Source organism: Ipomoea nil, unplaced genomic scaffold (assembly GCF_001879475.1).
Source record: "Ipomoea nil cultivar Tokyo-kokei standard unplaced genomic scaffold, Asagao_1.1 scaffold2792, whole genome shotgun sequence".
Lineage (NCBI taxonomy): Eukaryota > Viridiplantae > Streptophyta > Magnoliopsida > Solanales > Convolvulaceae > Ipomoea > Ipomoea nil.
Genome location: NW_017619220.1, coordinates 835,027 through 842,240, shown reverse-complemented (window position 1 = coordinate 842,240; position 7,214 = coordinate 835,027). Strand labels below are relative to the sequence as shown.

The following is a 7,214-nucleotide window of genomic DNA, read 5'->3' as shown; positions in this document are numbered from 1 at the left end:
TTGTTGGCCGTCGATTTACCACATTAAATGAGGGTATTGAGTTGTATATTAACTACGCGAGAACGGGTGTGTTTGATGTCTGGCAGAGTACCGTGAAGCGAGGTAGGGATGGTGAAATAAGCATGAGGTATTTAGTTTGTAGCCGTCAAGGGGTTAAAGGGGGTGGGAGAAGCAGCCCCTAACCCGGAGACGTAGTGGGTGGTGGTAGTCGCAAGCAACCTAGGAAACGGACCTCAAATAGGGTTGGGTGCAATGCAAGGATCGGTTTCCGAAGGATAAATAGTGGCGAATTTGTGGTGTCTATTTTCAATGACAAACACACCCACCCTTTGTGCACTGAGTCTTCGAAACTACTTATGAGGGTTAACTAGAGGCTAGATGTAGGGCAACAAGCATTTGTTGCAAGCTCTATGATGGAAAACATTGGTCCCTCTAAATGCTTTCAGTTGTACAAGGTGTTGGTTGGTTCGTATGAAAACGTGGGTGCTACGAGTACTGAGTTCCATAATTTTAAACGGGACCTTCAAGCGTATGTTGAGGTTGGAGATGCCGAGATGATTATTGAACAACTCATCCAGAAGCATAATATGTGTGATAATTTTTTGTTTGAATATCATCTTGACGAAGACAATCGGCTATCACGACTTTTTTGGGCCAACCCAGTTGCATGGAGAAATTATTCATACTACGGGGATGTTATTTCCTTTGATGCTAGATATATCACAAACAGGTATATGAAAGTATTTTTAGAGCTATTTAGCATCACTGCTTGTTAGACATGTTATATTTAGTATTCTTAAATGTAACATTATATTAGTATAGTTAGACTTTGATTTAGTCAGTAGTAACTACTAGCTAATGTATAGGGATAGTTAGGCTAGTCATCTAAGTCTATTGTATCTCTGTGTTACTGTTGAGTTGTGCAATTTACGCAAACTATTCTCTAATCTGGTATCAGTTAGCCCAGGTTTCTCTCTCTCTCTCTCTCTCTCTCTCTCTCTCTCTCTCTCTCTCTCTCTCTCTCTCTCTCTCCCCAACCATGTCCACCAATTTCAGCGAGCGGACGGTCACCGCCGCCGCTGTACCACCGCCGGCCACCACAAACAACCTATCCACGCCAAACCACTTCGTATCCATGAAACTAACTACCAAAAATTTCCTGTTTTGGAGCACGTAGCTCGTCCCTTTCCTCTGCGGGCAAGGTTTGCTGGGATTCGTGAATGGCGACACGCCTTATCCTCCGGCGGTCATCCTCGCTCCGGCCACCAGTGAGGCGAATTCCGGCGGCACAACCTCCACCACCATGGCCAATTCGGCGCATGCCTAATGGATTCAACAGGATCAATCGATCCTGTCATTGCTCGTTTCATCCCTGTCCGACGAGGTTATATACCTTGCTGTCGGCTGAGGCACTTCCCGTGAAGTATGGATTTCCATTACCTCGGCTCTGGGCTCGTCGACCAGGGCGCGGTGTCTGAATCTGCTGGCTCAATTCCAGTCTCTCCGGCGAGTATCTTCGTCAAGCACAGCTTCTGGTAGAAGATCTCGGGCTAGCCGGCCGTCCGGTCTCATTGGATGAGCAAAACCTCTACGTGTTCCGCGGCCTTCGCCCGAAATTTCGTGGTATGGCGTCCTCCCTATCAACGACCGGAGCACCGGTGTCCATCCCGCAACTTGCCGATTTCTTTCAATCGCAGGAGTTCATATGGGCGGATGAGTTCACTCCCTCCGGCGGAGCTCATACGGCGATGGTGGCTGGCATAGGTTACAGACAGAACCATGAGGGCGGTGGTGGCAATCGGCAGTCGAGCTTCTCGCAGGGTCGAGGTCGTGGACGTGGCGGCCAAGGAAGAGGATGTGGCGGAGGCGGTCCTCGTTGTCAGATATGCAGGGTGCATGGTCACACGGAAATGTACTACCATCAGCGCTATTCCGGCCATCCACCGCCAAAGGCGCATTCGGCTATTTCCAGCGACGAGGCAGCGGTCACGGCTGATGCGTGGTTCCCGGACACCGGGGCGTCGTCCCATGCCACACCGGACCCGACGATGATGGCGCACTCCGAGTCCTATGTTGGAGGCAATGTGTTGCCTTCAGGTTTGGGGATTTTTGGTATTGGTCATGCATCATTGTATTCCGAGTCTAGACCTCTTCGTTTATCTAATATTTTGCATGTCCCTGATCTTTCACTTCAGTTATTATCTGTCAATCGTTTCACTGCCGATAACAATGTATTTTTTGAATTTCACCATAACAATTTTGTTGTGAAGGATTGCAAAACCAAAGTAGTGCTCCTTAAAGGTCCTAGCACGAGGGGTTTGTACAAGCTATCGCTGTCTCTGTCACATGTTGCGTATATAACTGCTCGTGCGTCGGCGGATGTTTGGCATCATCGGCTTGGCCATCCTCATGCGCGAGTTCAAGAGCGTGTTCTATGGGGTTGTCCGGTCACCTCAATAAAATTAAGTTCGTCCCAATTGTGTTCGTCATGTCAGCTTGGGAAGTCATCCCGTTTCCCATTAGATAGGGTTTTTTATTCTAGTAATAATGTACTCGATTTAGTGTACACTAACATTTGGGGACCGACACCCGTTGTTTCTGCTGGGGGTTTTCGGTATTTTCTTTTATTTATAGACGACCACTTCCGTTTTTGCTGGTTTTACCCATTAAGGTTAAAATCAGACATCTATAAATGCTTTGAGTCTTTCCATGTGATTGTAGAACAACAGTTTTCGTGTTCTATCAAATCTATTCAATCAGACCTCGGGGGTGAATATCGTCGCCTGCACGCCATTTTCCATTCACACGGTATTGTGCATAGGCAATCTTGTGCCTATACACATGAACAAAACGGCCGCGTAGAGCGCCAGAACAGACATATTGTGGAAACCGGTCTAGCTCTACTAGCCGAAAGTTCAGTTCCCGTCAAATATTGGGATTACGCATTTGAAATAGCGACCTATCTCATTAACTGTCTACCGTCATCGGCGTTGCAATTTGTCAGTCCCTATGAGTCTATCTACAAAAAATCCCCACCATACACCCTCTTCTGTGTATTTGGGTGTAGGTGTTATCCCTATCTGCGACCCTACAATCGTCACAAGATAAAATACCGCTCTGCACCCTGTACTTTCTTACGCTATCCTACGTCCTATAGGGGTTACCATGCATGGACCCAAATACTAGGAAGACCTTTATCTGTTGGCACGTTCGGTTTGACGAGACTATCTTTCATTTTTCTACAGGCTCACAGGACCGGGTAGTCACCCCGGTCACGCAATCGGACATTCCATGGGCTTCAGCGCCTATAGTCCCGTATGAACCTCCTACACCGCCGCTCAACGAGGTTCCCTTAGCCGTCCAGGAACCACAGCTGGCCATCCAAACCCAGCAGATGGTGCAACCCGTGGCACGGCGGGTCCGCCAGCCACAGGCGCAGGACAGAGAACACGTCATGCGCCTTCGTCACATGACACGCGAGATAGGCGAACAGTTTCATGCTCTTACAGCCTTTGCGGACCCAACTTGCTACACTCAGGCAGTTGGGCATCCCCAGTGGCATGATGCCATGGACCAGGAGTTTAATGCTCTCATGCATAACAACACCTGGTGTCTCACTCCAAGTGGGTATACCGCACCAAACGCAAGGCGGATGGGTCTGTTGAGTGGTATAAAGCTCGCTTGGTGGCCAAAGGGTTCAACCAAGTTGCCGAAGAAGACTTCTTTGACACTTTTAGTCTTTTAGTCAAACCGACTACGGTACGTCTGCTTCTTTCTCTTGCTGTTTCACAGGGTTGGACTCTGCGTCAGCTGGATGTCCACAATGCCTTTCTCAATGGGCATTTAGTGGAGACCGTTTACATGTGCCAGCCGCCTGGCTATGAAGACCCGACTCATCCTGATTATGTGCGTCATCTTCAACGATCTCTGTATGGCTTGAAGCAAGCTCCGAGAGCCTGGTTCAAGCTGCTGCATGACTACCTATTGACTATTGGATTCGTATCATCCAAAACTAATGTTTCCCTGTTTCACTACAAAGCTGATAACTCCCTGGTGTTTTTACTGGTCTACGTAGATGATATAATCATGCTCGGGAATAACTCGGATCTTGTTGCTTCTTTGCTGCTTCAACTCTCTGCAACCTTCAAGATTCGTGACTTGGGGACTCCTTGTAACACCCCCGATTTTCAACAACTTTTAAAACCCATTAAAGCTTAGAAAAGGGATAAAGTCTACTCATTAAGATTAAACAAGGCGGAAGCTAACTAAACAAACCGGAAGGTTCTATGCCACACCTATAACAAACATAGGTGCACAGGCAGATACTACAACTAAGGAGCCTAACAAATCAACTACTTAGGCTCACAGGCCTCAACAACTATTAAAGGAAGAGATTAATCTATCTACAGGACACTAGCGTGCTTTCCAAAGCTACCCAACCTGTAAAGCAACAAATAGAAATGGGACGATGCCCGGTCAGCGAATAATGCTGGTAACCCACCAATACATGTGAAATATCATACATAGATAGGATATACGTATGTAAAATCATTTTCGAAACGGAATATACATATATATGTTCAAAACCAAGAGCGGAAGTCAACACAAGACTCTAAGCACTCACAACAAGATAAGGGAACACATCCCAAGACCACACGAGATACAACAACTCACAAGAACGGCTCAAGGTATAATCTACCATCACACAGTAAATTAACACCCGACATGCATAACACAAGAGGATAAGGACACAACCAATGACAACACATGTCTTTGTGACTACACACGTCACATGAAGAGAAACTCACAACAACGGCTACACAAGCCTTCGTGACATCACCCATCACGAATTACTATGCCTTCCTTATGCCCGGTTCCAACCTTATGGCTACCACCAACCTTATATCTAGTTCCAACCATTACCTCCAGGACCCCTGTACTTCTGAGTCCAACCTTTTCCCTCCTCGGACCGTCGTCCCCCACCAACAACCACCAACAAGACCACCAATTCATAGTACACGAGGGTACCGATCACACACACGGCGACACACGCCTTGGCAACACATGCCTCCCAAGAAATACGTGAACCCGACACACAGGTCATAAACTCCATAATCGCGTCATGGCCACCACGAGGACCACTGCCGTACCTTGGTGATTAAGGCCCCATAAACTAAAATCGTGCAATCCAGGTACAGCCACACACACATCACATCACAACAGGAATCAATCAACGGATCACAACGAAGATATTAAACCATACTCAACCAAGGAATGGATCACAGTCCAACAACAACGATGAATTACACAAGTTATCATCAACGAAAGGAAGGTACAAACAACACACACGCTAGCATTTAAACACCGAACTAGCATGCTTATCAAACGGGTAAACCAAACGTAGTTCCGAAGAACACACAAGACTCATCACGGTTCAACGAAACACAATGTTGAACACTTAGCACGATTCAAGACACCAACACCTACATGGATTCCTGCCATATAGTTCTAGACATACGAAACATCAAGAAGACACTCAAATAGTTCCACAAAAGAACATCGGGAAGTCAAAAGACCAAATACCGAGTCAAAAAAATCACGGGGAACAAATCCCCAAACAACACCATATACGTACCCGCGGGTGGAGCCACGTGTGGACCTCCACCCGTGGTTCCGCCCGAGGGAACCACTCCCACGAGGCCTTGTACCCCGCGGGTGGTGCACTACCCGCCGTTCCGCCCGCGGGTACAGCTCCTGTACCAAAACTATCCCTTCGGGGATTTTCAACTCCAAGCTCAAATTCAAGTCCAAAACATGCCAAATCTCACCAAATACAACAAAATGACTTGAATCAAAGGAATAGCCAAGCAATGACATACATGAACCCTAATAACAAGCTCTAGATATGCATTTTCGCAACACAATGCATTAACACTCACATTTCTTAGCAAAATCACATGTAGAATCCAATAAATCATTATATAGGTAAGCAAAATAGATTTTGTAGAGCATGAGTTACCTCATTCGCTTAACAAACCAAATCCAACGCCAAACTTAGGCTAGGCTCAACTCATGAGCCAAACAACGAGAACCTGAAAATTAAACCGGATCTCAACTATTAACAAAAGTACTAATTAAAACTAATTAAACTTATAAGGGGATTCAAACTCTAGTCCTTCCTTAAATTACCCACTAAACCATCCATAAACACTAATAGGCAAGCTAATAACCAAGACTTAATAGATAGGACTTACTACTTAAAATTAAATACGAAAATTGTCTTAATGCCTTAAGTAAAAATGGAACCCTAGCCAAATGCCACCACAACCACCACCCTTACCACTAAGCTAATAACTCAATTAATAACATAATTAAACAACAACTAACTAATACTACGCTAAACAGCAACACACAACACAACAGAAGCTCACCATGCCATCGTCATCTTCATCTTCTTCATGCAAGGCCGCGGGTGGAACGGCGGTAAGTTCCCCCACCCATCGGTCACCACGTACAGCCACCAAGCCGAGGAGCTTCGTCCATTCCGTCGAGAAGGAGACACCACGCCGCTACTTCCAAGCTGCCAACGCTGAACCCACACCACCGGGCTTCGAAACCGACGTCGCCGCGTTGTCCGAGCTGCGCCACCATCTGCTCAACCACTGCCAGAAACAGGGGAAGGGTTGCCGCTGCTCACCAAGGTCGCCGGAGGGGAAAAGCTCGCAGCTTGCAGCCGGAGAACCAAATTCAACCACCGCCAACATCTTGCCTCCAACGAAGCTGCCCACCGCCCCCCTCTTACGGAACTGCCACCGCCCTACTCACCGGAAAATCGAGGGAGAAGAAGAGGGGTTTGCCGGGACTGACCATGTTTGGCGAAGAAAGCCTCTAAGCCGGAAGACTCAGCTACCACTATCACTACAGGTGACCTCATGGCTGCTTCTTGTTCTGCCGCTTTCGAAGAAGAAAAGGAGAAGGAAGGATGTTTGGTGCGGCTAGATTGTTAAGGAAAAGCCGAAGGAATATGCTGAATTCCTTAGGTCTTCATACGCATACATATTAAAGCTAAGGATAGGGTTACTATTTTGGCTCAACATCTAGATTTAGAAGGTGACTTGGTCTTGGGCTAGACTAGAATTGGGTTGGGTAAATCTTTTGGGTCAAACACCATCTATACATATATTTTGACATACAAAATAATAACACATATTTAC

The 7,214-nt window shown here is 46.7% G+C and overlaps 1 long non-coding RNA gene across 1 annotated transcript; it reads right to left on the bottom strand.

The window, feature by feature from the left end:
- Positions 1-4,241: 4,241 nt before the first annotated feature.
- LOC109157824 lies at positions 4,242-7,011 on the bottom strand. The gene is made up of 3 exons (XR_002050289.1): positions 6,432-7,011; positions 6,020-6,092; positions 4,242-4,440 (listed from the first exon to the last, which is right to left on the bottom strand). It is a non-coding gene; the product is annotated as an uncharacterized LOC109157824 (long non-coding RNA).
- Between the last annotated feature and the right edge of the window lie 203 nt (positions 7,012-7,214).